This window comes from Miscanthus floridulus, chromosome 16, assembly GCF_019320115.1.
Source record: "Miscanthus floridulus cultivar M001 chromosome 16, ASM1932011v1, whole genome shotgun sequence".
Taxonomy (NCBI): Eukaryota; Viridiplantae; Streptophyta; class Magnoliopsida; order Poales; family Poaceae; genus Miscanthus; species Miscanthus floridulus.
The window spans coordinates 43,480,565-43,493,983 of record NC_089595.1 but is presented as its reverse complement, the minus strand read 5'-3'; positions in this window follow the sequence as shown (position 1 = coordinate 43,493,983).

Here is a 13,419-nt window from a genome sequence, read left to right as displayed (position 1 = left end):
TCGGCCGAGTCACAAATTGCACCAGTGTTTCATAATTTTCAAAAATATTTTGAATCATTCTAGCTACAAACTTAGACAGATATACAATATGTAACAAAACATTTATGGGTTGTTTGGATGAAGCCCTGAAGTGGAGTCACTACTAGAGAACAGACTTTAGAACGATGTTCCAATTTAGCATTAGCCTCGGCATTTTTTGCCCCCGGGACTAAAGGTTCCTGCCCAACGGTCGTCTGCGGGGCAGGGATCTTTAGTCCCGACTGGTATTACCCACCGGGACTAAATTAGTCCTGGTGGGTAATACCAGCCGGGACTAAAGCTTTTAGTCCCGGTTTGGGTGATGCCCCGAGAATAAAGATTAATTTTTAGTCCTGGTTTGGCCCCCTAACCGGGACTAATTATCACAGCCTATAGACCAGCTCATTTCTTCCTCCCCGAGCCCGAGCCATTTCATTCAAACTCACTGCCTCTGTTTTTCAGCTTGCTGTTGTTCTTGCTCTCTCCCCCTTCATTGGTGTTGCTCTTCGATTTTGGAGGTAACAAACTTAATCCTCTTATGTTTTATCAGTAGCTTATCTCATTTTACGATGTAGATGCATGTGTAACTTTATATGTTGGACTTTATTATGATTTTATATGTCATTTTTAGCTCAAAATCACATGATGATTTGCATATATGTTTGGATAAACAAAAGTTAAATTAGTTCATCAAAATCACACCTTGCTCGTCCTCGCTGGAGCACGCGCCATCCTCGTCCCCGGCGGCTTACGTGATCTTAGAATTAATTTTTCCATGAAATGAAAAACTTAGAAAATAGTTAGAAAATTGTAGAAAACCCATACTAGTTAAACTTGCGGACCGTGTGATGAGGACATCATTGGCTCAAATATTACCATGCCAACCACTTCTATACCAAAGGTGCAACCATTCTATATGAGGCTTATCATTGATGCATTTGATGAATTGATGCTGCACCATAATGTGTGTTCATTCTCATTTTTAGAATTACTTACATGGATCAAGGGAAGGTTTGATTGCATATGGAAAGCATGGAAGGTTAATGAAGTTGATTGGGGACCAAATTCAAGTATTCCTAACGTCCTCCGCTAGGCCACCATGAGATCCACCTTCTCTCATCGAAAGATCGGGATTCAACCCTAGCGGGTGCATATCAGTTGGTAATCAGAGTAAGGTTTATCGGTGAGAGACTACCAAAGGTGCAACCATTCTATATGAGGCTTATCATTGATGCATTTGATGAATTGATGCTGCACCATGATGTGTGTTCATTCTCATTTATTCGTTGCATCACTTTTAAAGGACCATCCGCTCTAGGCATCAATTTAGATTTTCTTAATTCAGAAAACCTATCCTTTCGCAAATGCAACCAAACCAAATCTCTAGGTTCAAGAATCAATTCCCTTCTACCTTTATCTCCAGCAAATTTGTACTTAGCATTCATGCGCTCTATGTTTTCTTTAGTGGTTTCATGTAGTTTTAGCATCAATTCAGCACGTTGCTTAGCATCAAAATTCAACTTTTCAGAACTTGGCAATGGCATTAAATCAATAGGAGCACGTGGTAACAAGCCATAAACAATCTCAAAGGGACACATCTTCGTAGTAGAATGCAGCGAACGATTATAAGAAAACTCAATATGAGGCAAACATTCTTCCCATATCTTAATATTCTTCTTTAAAACAGTCCTTAACATAGTAGACAAAGTTCTATTCACAACTTCAGTTTGACCATCAGTTTGGGGGTGACAAGTGGTGGAAAATAAAAGCTTAGTCCCCAATTTGGCCCATAAAGTTCTCCAAAAATGGCTAAGAAATTTAGCATCACGATCAGAAACAATTGTATTTGGCACACCATGCAAGCGAACAACTTCTCAAAAGAACAAATCAGCAATATTTGTAGCATCATCAGTTTTATGACATGGTATGAAATGTGACATTTTAGAGAATCGATCCACAACCACAAAAACACTATCTCGCCCTTTCCTAGTCCGTGGCAATCCCAACACAAAATCCATAGAAATATCCTCCCAAGGAGCACTAGGAACAGGAAGAGGCATATACAAACCGTGTGGATTCAACCGGGACTTAGCCTTTTGACATGTTGTGCAGCGAGCAATAAATCTCTCCACATCTCGTCGCATCTTTGGCCAAAAGAAATGACCAGCAAGAATGTCCTCCATCTTCTTCGCTCCAAAATGCCCCATCAAGCCACCTCCATGCGCTTCCTGCAGCAACAACAAGCGAACGGAGCTAGCTGGAATGCATAGCTTGTTAGCTCTAAAGACAAACCCATCATTGACGATGAATTTGTTCCACGTTTTCCCATCTTTACAATGCAGCAGCACTTCTTTAAAATCAGCATCATGAGCATATCGGTCTTTAATTGTTTCTAACCCAAAGATCTTGTAATCAAGTTGATTCAGCAAAGTATATCTCCTAGACAATGCATCTGCAATGATATTATCCTTCCCTTTCTTGTGTTTGATAACATAAGGAAAAGATTTAATAAATTTAACCCATTTTGCATGTCTACGATTCAGTTTTCCTTGACTACAAATATGCTTCAAAGATTCATGATCAGAATGTATAACAAATTCCTTGGGCCACAAATAATGCTGCCATGTTTCTAATGTCCGCACTAGAGCATATAATTCCTTATCATATGTAGAATAATTAAGAATAGGCCCGCTCAATTTCTCACTAAAGTATGCAACAGGTTTGCCTTCTTGTAACAAAACACCACCCAATCCAATTCCACTCGCATCACATTCAAGCTCGAAAGTCTTATTAAAATCAGGGAGTTGGAGTAGAGGTGCATGTGTTAACTTATCTTTCAGCACATGGAAGGCATGCTCTTGTGCTTTTCCCCAAGAAAAGGGCACTCCCTTCTTTGTAAGCTCATTGAATGGTGCAGCAATGGTGCTGAAGTATTTCACAAAACGGCGATAGAAATAAGCAAGTCCTAGGAAACTCCGCACTTGTGTGACCGTCGTGGGTATAGGCCATCCTTGTATAGCTTCCACCTTGGCCTTATCAACCTCAATTCCTTGTGGAGTGACAACATAGCCAAGAAACGATACTCGATCGGTGCAGAAAGTGCACTTCTCAAGGTTACCAAACAAACGTGCATCACGTAGAGCATTGAAAACAACACATAAGTGATCAAGGTGTTCATCTATGGATTTGCTATAAATCAGTATATCATCAAAGTAGACGACAACAAATTTCCCAATGAAAGCTCGCAAAACCTCGTTCATTAATCTCATGAAAGTACTAGGTGCATTAGTTAACCCAAAAGGCATGACTAACCACTCATATAGACCGAACTTAGTTTTGAAAGCAGTTTTCCATTCATCTCCCAATTTCATATGAATCTGGTGGTACCCACTACGCAAATCAACCTTTGAAAACACAACAGCACCACTCAATTCATCAAGCATATCATCTAATCGTGGAATAGGGTGTCGATATCGAATGGTGATATTATTAATAGCCCTACAATCAACACACATGCGCCATGTTCCATCTTTCTTAGGCACTAAAATCACTGGAACAGCACAAGGACTAAGAGACTCACGCACATAACCTTTGTCTAGTAGTTCTTGCACTTGTCGCTGAATTTCCTTCGTTTCTTCCGGATTGGTCCTGTATGGCGCACGGTTTGGCAAAGATGCTCCAGGGATAAGATCAATTTGGTGCTCAATCCCGCGTATTGGTGGCAGCCCCGCTGGTATCTCAATGGGGAACACATCAGAATACTCCTGCAAAATGTTAGCAACAGCAGGGGGCAAAGAACGTTGCATATCCTCAAATGAAATCAAAGCATCCTTGCATACCAAAGCATAAGCAACAGAGGTGGATGCATTGAACTCATTAATATCAGATTTTGTAGCAAGCATACAACGTCCTTTCAATTTTATCTCATCTTTGTCATCAACAACAGATTTGTCATTTTTATTGCTCTCGCTCTTTGCTTTTGCAGCCTTAGTAACATCAGATTGCATAATAGCTTCAGGAGACATAGGAAGCAACACAATTTTTCGATCATGGTATAGAAACGAATATTGATTTGATCTACCATGATGCATCGAATCTCTATCAAATTGCCATGGTCTACCTAGCAGAATATTGCAAGCTTGCATAGGCACAACATCACATTCAACAATATCTTTGTATGATCCGATGGCAAAATTGATTCGCGCAAGTCTCGTTACCTTTGCCTTACCACTGTTGTTCAGCCATTGGATGTAGTAGGGATAGGGGTGTGGTTTGGTGGTGAGGGCGAGCTTCTGTACCATGTCGCTACTTGCCAAGTTGTTGCAGCTACCTCCATCAATGATCATGCGGCACGAACGCTCCTTGATGACACACTTTGTTTGGAATAAAGTGTGTCGCTGATTTTGCTCCGCCTTCTCCATTTGTGCACTAAGCACTCGCTGTACAATCAAGCTCTCATAGTGCTCTGCGTCACCTGCATTAATGTGTTCTTCTATGTGTTCCTCACTACCTGCATAGTCAGCCGCAAGCAATGCAAGTGTATCTTCATCAAAATCACTAGCAGATGAGCACTCACCATCACCATATACATTGTTGCTATGTTTCTGCCACCACGGATCCATATGATGCCGGATTTGGGAGTTTAAATACAATCTGGAAACTTGAAGTTGTCTTCTTTCCAATAGATCTGACCTTGCAGCAAAATTCAATCTGAGCACTCCACAATCATCTTAGAGATTTTAGCATCTGCGGTATTAACAAGAGTTGTTAAATCTGAATTCGAAGGGGCTGTGTATAATAGCCTTATTGTTTGGGTTGTCATAGTACCAAATAAAGCATTTAGGCCTCTGCAAAAAAAAAAAAAAAGAAGAAAAAAAGAAAAAAAAAGACAAGAGAAGGAGAAGAAAGAAGGGGCTGAGTCTGTTGTTTTCTTCATGCTGTGCTAGTTGCTCTTTTTCAGTGACTACCTTTGTGCCTAGGCTCACGTCTCTAGCATGGTTTAGCCTAGAACTAGCACAGTACCGCCATTGAATGATTATTCAGCTTGCTTTTGTGACTAACGTGGTGCTAGTACTTCCTTGCTTTAGCCCACCTATAGCTCCACATATTTTGACTACAGCTTGATAGTTTGTTTTGTTGCTGCGGCACCGATACACTTCGCTCCACGGTTGCAGACTTGTTGGTTGCCGTCACCTCCTGTTTGGCTTGGTAAGAACTTGTAAGGGCTTGTTTTAACAAGTTGAGTTTGAGAGAATTACAACCGACACATCCTAGTAGTTGATAGGAGGATACATATTATTTTTGTGTTTCTTGTTTTCTACTAATCATGGCAGGTGATATGGAGATTTTTGAGCTGTTGAAACTAGACCCTCATATTCAGGATGTCATTCAACACTTGCCGTTATATGATGGTAAGTTTGATCCTCAAGCTTACATTGATTGGGAGTTAAAAGTAGACAATGAATTTGATGAGCATGACCTGTCCGAGAAACAAAAGATTCGTATTGCCTCTAATATTTTGATTGAATATGCTTTGCTAGAATGGAAACACATTTGTAGGCACAACAAAGTTCCAGAATCTTGGAAAGACTTCAAATTTCTTTTTAGAGATGCATTCGTTCCTGCATATTATGTTGATTATTTGCTTGCAAAATTAGACAACTTGAAGCAGGGTAGTAAGACTGTGAAACAATACTACCATAATTTTAAGATTTGTATCATGTTTGGTGGATTGGATGAATGCATGGAAGATGTTATGAGTAGATTCATGAGAGGGCTCAATTCTAAAATTCGAACCTTGTTAATTAGCAAATCATATTGCCATATTGGTCAATTGTTTTGTTTGGCTCTCAATGCTAAAAAAGAGATTCTATTATCTGTGAATACTTGCCAGAATGATGTGACCCATAATGTCCAAAATTTGTCCACTCTACATGCTAATGAAGAGCAACAAATAGTGGAACCCACTACTGATTTTCCTTTGTCATAAAATGAATTACTCGCGGTTCCTTGTGACAAAGAGGACTTGTGTGCTGATGATTCTTTTACTTCTATGCCACAAGTAGCGAATAAGTGTGATACTTTTGGTTTGGAACCATACAAATGTGCTGAAGATAAGCTTTTTCATCCTATTACATGTGCACAAGATGAACTGAATTTGCTGTCCTCTTTAAATACTTTGGGTTATATTGAATTTGATATTCTATGTAATCTAAATTGTCTAAAAGAGAAACTTAAATTTGATTCTGGTTTGCTGAGTTTTAATCATTGTTCGCTTCATGCAATTGGCAAATATGACAGCAAAGGAGAATATTTGGTGCATAAAGTTTATATTTGCTCTAATCTGAAATATCCTTTTGGGCCACAATACCATGATCAAATTGAGGGCTACACTAACACTAATGATGTCTTGCAAAGTTTTCCTAGTTTTTCCCATATGCAACAGGATAAATATCAAGGGGAGCACGGTTCACTTTTACGTACAACACATACTCCAACAAAGGTCAAACCGAGGACGGTTTGCTGTCAAGAAGGGGAGAATGATGAGGACATCATTGGCTCAAATATGACCATGCCAACCACTTCTATACCAAAAGTGCAACCATTCTATATGAGGCTTATCATTGATGCATTTGATGAATTGATGCTGCACCATGATGTGTGTTCATTCTCATTTTTAGAATTACTTACATGGATTAAGGGAAGGTTTGATTGCATATGGAAAGCATGGAAGGTTAATGAAGTTAATTGGGGACCAAATCCAAGTATTCCTAACGTCCTCCGCTAGGCCACCACGTCACTTTGGTTCCAAGGACAGAAAGAGTCCAAGTCCAACATGTTTTGGAAGTTGAATTCGGACTGCAAAATAGTCCCAAATTGCGACAGTCACCACAACTTCATATGGACTCCGATTGGGACGTTCTAGCACTTTTTGGAAAGCTTATCAAGTCTATTTTCCAATGGATCTGGACTCATGGCTATATCTTATCTGATGCTTCTACAGTCATCATTTCAACACCGGGACCTTTTCTGCCTTTGGTGCTGCATCACCCTATTTTGGGCCGATGGTCCATGTATCAAGTTGGGTCCATTAGGGATGCATCCTAGGGTTGGAGAACGACCCCAACACCCCCCTGGTCGTTCCCCTAGGTATTAATAAGGATTAGAGCCACCACAAACAGATTGGGTTTTGTTTAGATCAAGTTTAGCCATTGCTACTTCCTTGTAGACGCGTGTGTCGACTAGACCATCCGTTCTACTCGATTCAGAACTCCAACTTTGTGATTTCAGATTGGTTTTTTCACCTCCATACTTGCAATTGAGTTGCTTGTTCTACTTGTTCTTGCTTGTTCCTCGATTGCTTGCAGGAATTACCCTAGTGGTTTGGTTGATCGTGCTCCACAAGATCGCGACGGCCGTTGGAGGTGGTGTATCGGTTGCTAAGGCGCAGCATCCTTGGATGGTTGTAGTCGGGCTGTGAATGTCATCTCCATCCCCAAATCGAGTTATCCACCTTCTCTCATCAAAAGATCGGGATTCAACCCTAGCGGGTGCATATCACCGTGTTCAGCTCGGCGAGCATGTTCTCTGTCGAGCGGTAACAGACGTCAAGGAGGAGCTTTGATTTTACAAGGGAGAGCGGCAACGGTCGTGGAAGACCGTGTTCCCTTCCTCGTAGAATCGGAGCTCTTCCTTGGCCAAGTATGGTGCCGTCCGGTGGAGAAATGCTCGCCGAGATGATCACGTAAGCAAGGTCAACTAGTACGGATGGTTATTTATTGAAATATGTTTTTGAGCTATAATTTGATGGATATTTGATAACTTTAGACCTACAAATGTCATCTACAAATGTTACTATCCTCGGCAACTTAAACGCCCGCGAGCTCGCCGATATCGAGCAGGTCACTTAGAATTATTTTTTCCATGAAATGAAATACTTAGAAATTATGCCTTTTATTTTTTAGAATTAAATTTTGCATGAAATGAAAAACTTAAAAAATAGTTAGAAAATTATAGAAAATCCATACTAGTTGAACTTGTGGACCGTGTTCATCTCGGCGAGTATGTTCTCTACCGAGCGGTAACGGACGTCAAGGAGGAGCTTTGATTCTACGAGGGAGAGCGACAACGGTCGTGGAAGACCGTGTTCCCTTCCTCGTAGAATCGGAGCTCTTCCTTAGCCAAGTACGGTGTCGTCCGATGGAGAAATGCTCACCAAGATGATCACGTAAGCAAGGTCAACTAGTATGGATGGTTATTTATTGAAACATGTTTTTGAGCTATGTGATTTCTATGTCATTTTTAGCTCAAAATCACATGATGATTTACAATAGTAAAATCACTTGATAGTTTGGTATTTTACTATTATACATAGTACATATTTCATGGTTTAGTTAGATAAATAAATAATTTTAGTTTTGTTTAAATATATTATTTTAGAAAATGTGAAATTTACACTAGTTTGCAAAAATAAGTATAGAAAGTAGATGACAACTGGTACCGGATCCTCGGCCTCTCGTTTGGTTGCGAAATGACTGAGGCCAGAACTCCCTCTCATTATCTGTGGCAAGTGTAAGCAGAAGATTGTGATGGAGTACCGAGTCAAGAGACAGGGACCCAACAAGGGTCGTGTTTTCTAGAAGTGCCCGGATCGCGATGTGAGTTTCTTACGCATTTGATTATTATGGCTAATTGACCTGCTTTTCTTGAATATTTTTGACTAAATATTTTTTGGCTTTAATTTCAGTGGGAGGGCAATGGATGCGATGGTTGGTACTGGGAGGAAGATTATGCTACATACGTGCAGAATTCGGGTGCGCTTGAGGTAGCGGCTGCTGATGATGAGGCAGTGAGCCAGCAGGAGAAGCTTATTGATATTCAACAGACGAATGATTTATCTGTTTTAGTTACGTACGGTCACGAAATAATTATGTTACTGAAGTGCATTGTAGTTTTAGTTTGTTTAGTGATAGTTGGGATTGCTTACGTTATAGCCAGGCTTAGTTAATTAATCAACCGTGTGTGTGTCATCTATGTTGTGTAATAAAATACTTAATTATGTTCAAGGTTTTCATAATTTGTCGTGTAATGCAGATTATGTCACGCCATTGAATGTACAATACTGATCACTGCTCCCAAGATTTTATTGAGGGCGTGCACTATTTCTTAGGTGTGGCCGAGGCAAATAAGCGGGATGGTTTCATGTGCTGTCCATGTGCCATATGTAAGAATTTAAAGGAATATTCAAGCTCAATGAGTCTTCATTCACATTTGCTTAAGTTAGATTTCATGTCAAACTATATATGTTGGACTAAACATGGAGAAAGTGGGGTCATGATGAAAGAAGGTGAAGGAGAAGATTTAGACATTGATGACATTATTGCTCAGTATGGTGCCTTTGATGATACTACAATGGGGGGAGATGAAGAAGAGGTAGCAGCAGAAGATGATCTCGGTGATGCTCTTGGCGATGCCATTCGTGATGCACAACAAGAATGTGAAAGTGAAAAAGAGAAAGTTAAGTTCGAGCGCATGCTTGAGGATCATAGGAAGTTGCTATACCCAACGGCCAAAGAGGGGCAAAAAAAGTTGTGTACAACACTGGAATTGCTACAGTGGAAGGCAAAGAATGGTGTATCCGACAAGGCATTTGGGAATTTATTGAACCTCATAAAGAAGATGCTTCCGAAGCCAAATGAATTGCCCACCACTACGTACGAAGCAAAAAAGGTTGTCTGCCCTTTGGGATTAAAAATCCAGAAGATACATGCATGTCCTAATGATTGCATCCTCTACCATGGCAATGAATACGAGAATTTGGATGAATGCCTAGTATGTAAAGCAGCACGGTATAAGATCATGCGTGATGATCCTAGTGACATTGAGGGTGAACAACGTCCTAGAAAGAAAATCCCTGCTAAGGTTATGTGGTATGCTCCTATAATACCACGCTTAAAACGTTTGTTCAAAAATAAAGACCATGCAAAGTTGTTACGGTGGCATAAAGAAGACCGTAAGATAGACAATATGCTGAGATACCTAGCTGATGGGTCCTAGTGGAGAGCGATAGACAGGGAATTTCTAGAGTTTGCAAATGAGGCTAGAAACTTAAGGTTCACCTTAAGTACAGATGGTATGAATCCTTTTGGGGAGCAGAGCACTAGTCATAGCACTTGGCCAGTTACTCTATGTATCTACAACCTTTCTCCATGGTTATGCATGAAGCGGAAGTTCATTATGATGCCGATCCTCATCCAAGGTCCGAGGCAACCTGGCAACGACATTGATGTCTATCTGAAGCCATTAGTTGAAGAACTTCTAGTTTTATGGAACAAACTAGGTGTATGTGTCTAGGATGAGTACAGACAAGAACACTTTGACCTACGAGCAATGTTGTTTGTAACAATCAATGATTGACCTGCTTTAAGTAATCTTTCAGGTCAGACAAACAAAGGATATAATGCATGCACACATTGTTTTGATGACCTTGACAGTATATATTTGAAAAGATGTCGAAAGGTCATGTACCTTGGCCATCGTCGATTCCTTCCTTTGAATCACCAAGTAAGAAAGAAAGGTAAGCATTTTAAAGGTAAGCCAGACCACCGGAAGAAGCCTCATAACCGAACCGGGGAAGATGTACTCGCAATGGTCAAGGATGTGAAAGTAGTATTTGGAAAGGGACAAGGCAGCGAATCTATTCCCAAAGATGCTAAGGGACACGCACGCATGTAGAAGAAGAAGTCCATCTTTTGGGAGCTACCCTATTGGCAAGTCCTAGAGGTCCGCAACGTAATCGACGTGATGCACCTGACAAAGAATCTTTGTGTGAACCTGTTAGGATTCATGGGTGTGTACGAGAAGCCAAAGGATTCACTTGAAGCACGCTAGGACTTGCAGGGCATGAAAGAACGAGACAACCTTCATCTAGAGAAGATAGATGATGGACGTCATTACTTAAGTCCTGCTAGCTACACGCTTAGCAAAGAAGAGAGGGACATCATGTTTGAATGTCTAAGCAGCATCAAGGTCCCATCGGGATTCTCCTCCAATATAAAGGGTATAATAAATGTGCCAGAGAAGAAATTCCTAAACTTAAAGTCCCACGACTGCCACGTGCTTATGACGCAATTGCTTCCAGTTGCTTTAAGAAGAATTCTACCTCCACATGTATGTCTAGCCACCGTGAAGCTATGTGCATTCCTCAATGCAATTTCTCAGAAGGCAATCAATCCAGTGGAACTAGCTACTCTATAGAATGATGTGGTTCAATGTCTTGTCAACTTTGAGTTGGTGTTCCCTCCATCCTTCTTTAATATCATGACACACCTCCTAGTTCATTTGGTGAAGGAGATTAGTATTCTTGAACCTATGTTCTTACATAACATGTTCCCCTTTGAGAGGTTTATGGAAGTCTTGAAGAAATATGTGAAAGTCTGTTCTAAGCCTGAAGGAAGCATCGCCCAGGGCTATGGAACAGAGGAGGTCATTGAGTTCTATGTTGACTTTATTCCTGACCTTGCCCCGATTGGCATTTCCGAATCATGACACGAGGGGAGACTCAGTGGTAAAGGAACTTTAGGAAAGAAAACATATATTGGCATGGAAGACGATTATTTTAATAAAGCACACTACACAGTTCTTCATAACTCATTATTGGTGCATCCGTACATCGAGATACATAAGGAGTTCTTACGATCCAAGTTTCCAGGGAAGACTGAAGCTTGGATTAGGCGTCAGCACATGGAAAGTTTTAGTGGTTGGTTGCGAAAAGAATGTTAAGGCGATGACAATATTAATGAGCAACTGTATTTATTGGCTAGGCAACCATCGTGGCATATCCTCACGTACCAAGGGTACGAGATAAATGGGAATACATTTTACACAGTTGCCCAAGATAAAAGGAGCACCAATCAAAATAGTGGTGTTTGCATAGATGGCACAGATCCAAATGGGAATATACAAACATATTATGGCCGCATAGAAGATATATGAGAACTAGACTACGCACCTAATTTTAAAGTCCCTTTGTTCCGGTGCCAATGGGTGAAGCTGATCGGAGGAGGGTAACAGTCGACAAAGAGTATGGAATGACAACAGTGGACCTCAACAATATTGGGTACAAAGACGAACCATTCGTCCTTGCTACCGATGTGAGTCAGATGTTTTATGTGAAAGACATGTCTACAAAATCAAAGAGAGGAAAAAACGAAGACATCAACTCAATGATCAATGAGTCAAAACGCTACATAGTTCTTTCCAGGAAAATAAATATAGTGGGAATTGAAGACAAGTCAGACATGTCAGAAGATTATGAAAGAAATATCCGAATTCCACCCTTCATAGTGAAGAAAGATCCAAGCATCATGTTAAATGATGAAGACACTCCATGGTTACGACAAGATCATAACCAAGGGTCATACGTCAAGAAGAAATTCACTGTTGTGCCCGTATGATACAACGATGCATGTTTAATATATTATGTTTTAGAGATGGATATTATATAATATGTTATGACTTTACATTGTAATATGTTTAATATATGTTTCAAATTTCACAAGTGCGTGACATAGTTTTAGAAAGTCTATATGAGATTCAAGAATTTATGACTAGTGTTTGATAAACCTTTCTCAAATGGGAAAATGAGCTATGTAACAATTGTAGATCTTGCTGAGATGATCAAACTTGGTATTCAGAGTTTTTTCATCTGAGGTCATTTAGTGTCTCATTTGAGCAAGTTTGACCAAGTCAAATTTGGTCAAATGAAAAACAACACTTTGACTCTAGTATTATGAACTCTAAATGACTTCAAATTGAAACATTTTGAATACCAAGTTTGTTAAAATCATCAAGATCTACAATTGTTGTTTTGGTCAACTTTCCATTTGAGATAGTTTGGATGATTCAAATTTATGATTTTTAAATTTTAACGCCTACAAACTAGTTTTTGGAACCCTAGATTGTCTCAAATTGAAAAGTTTTGAATACCAAGTTTGTTCAGCTCATCAAGATCTACAATCATTATATAGGCCATTTTTTCATTTGAGAAAGTTTGAATAAAATGTAGTTCAAATTTTCACAAGTGTGTGACATAGTTTTAGAAAATCTATATGAGATTCAAGAATTTATGACTAGTGTTTGATAAAACTTTCTCAAATGGGAAAATGAGCTATGTAACAATTGTAGATATTGCTAAGATGATCAAACTTGGTATTCAGAGATTTTTCATCTGAGGTCATTTAGTGTCTCATTTGAGCAAGTTTGACCAAGTCAAATTTGGTCAAATGAAAAAAACAACACTTTGACTCTAGTATTATGGACTCTAAATGACTTCAAATTGAAAAGTTTTGAATACCAAGTTTGTTAAACTCTTCAAGATCTACAATTGTTGTTTTGGTCAAC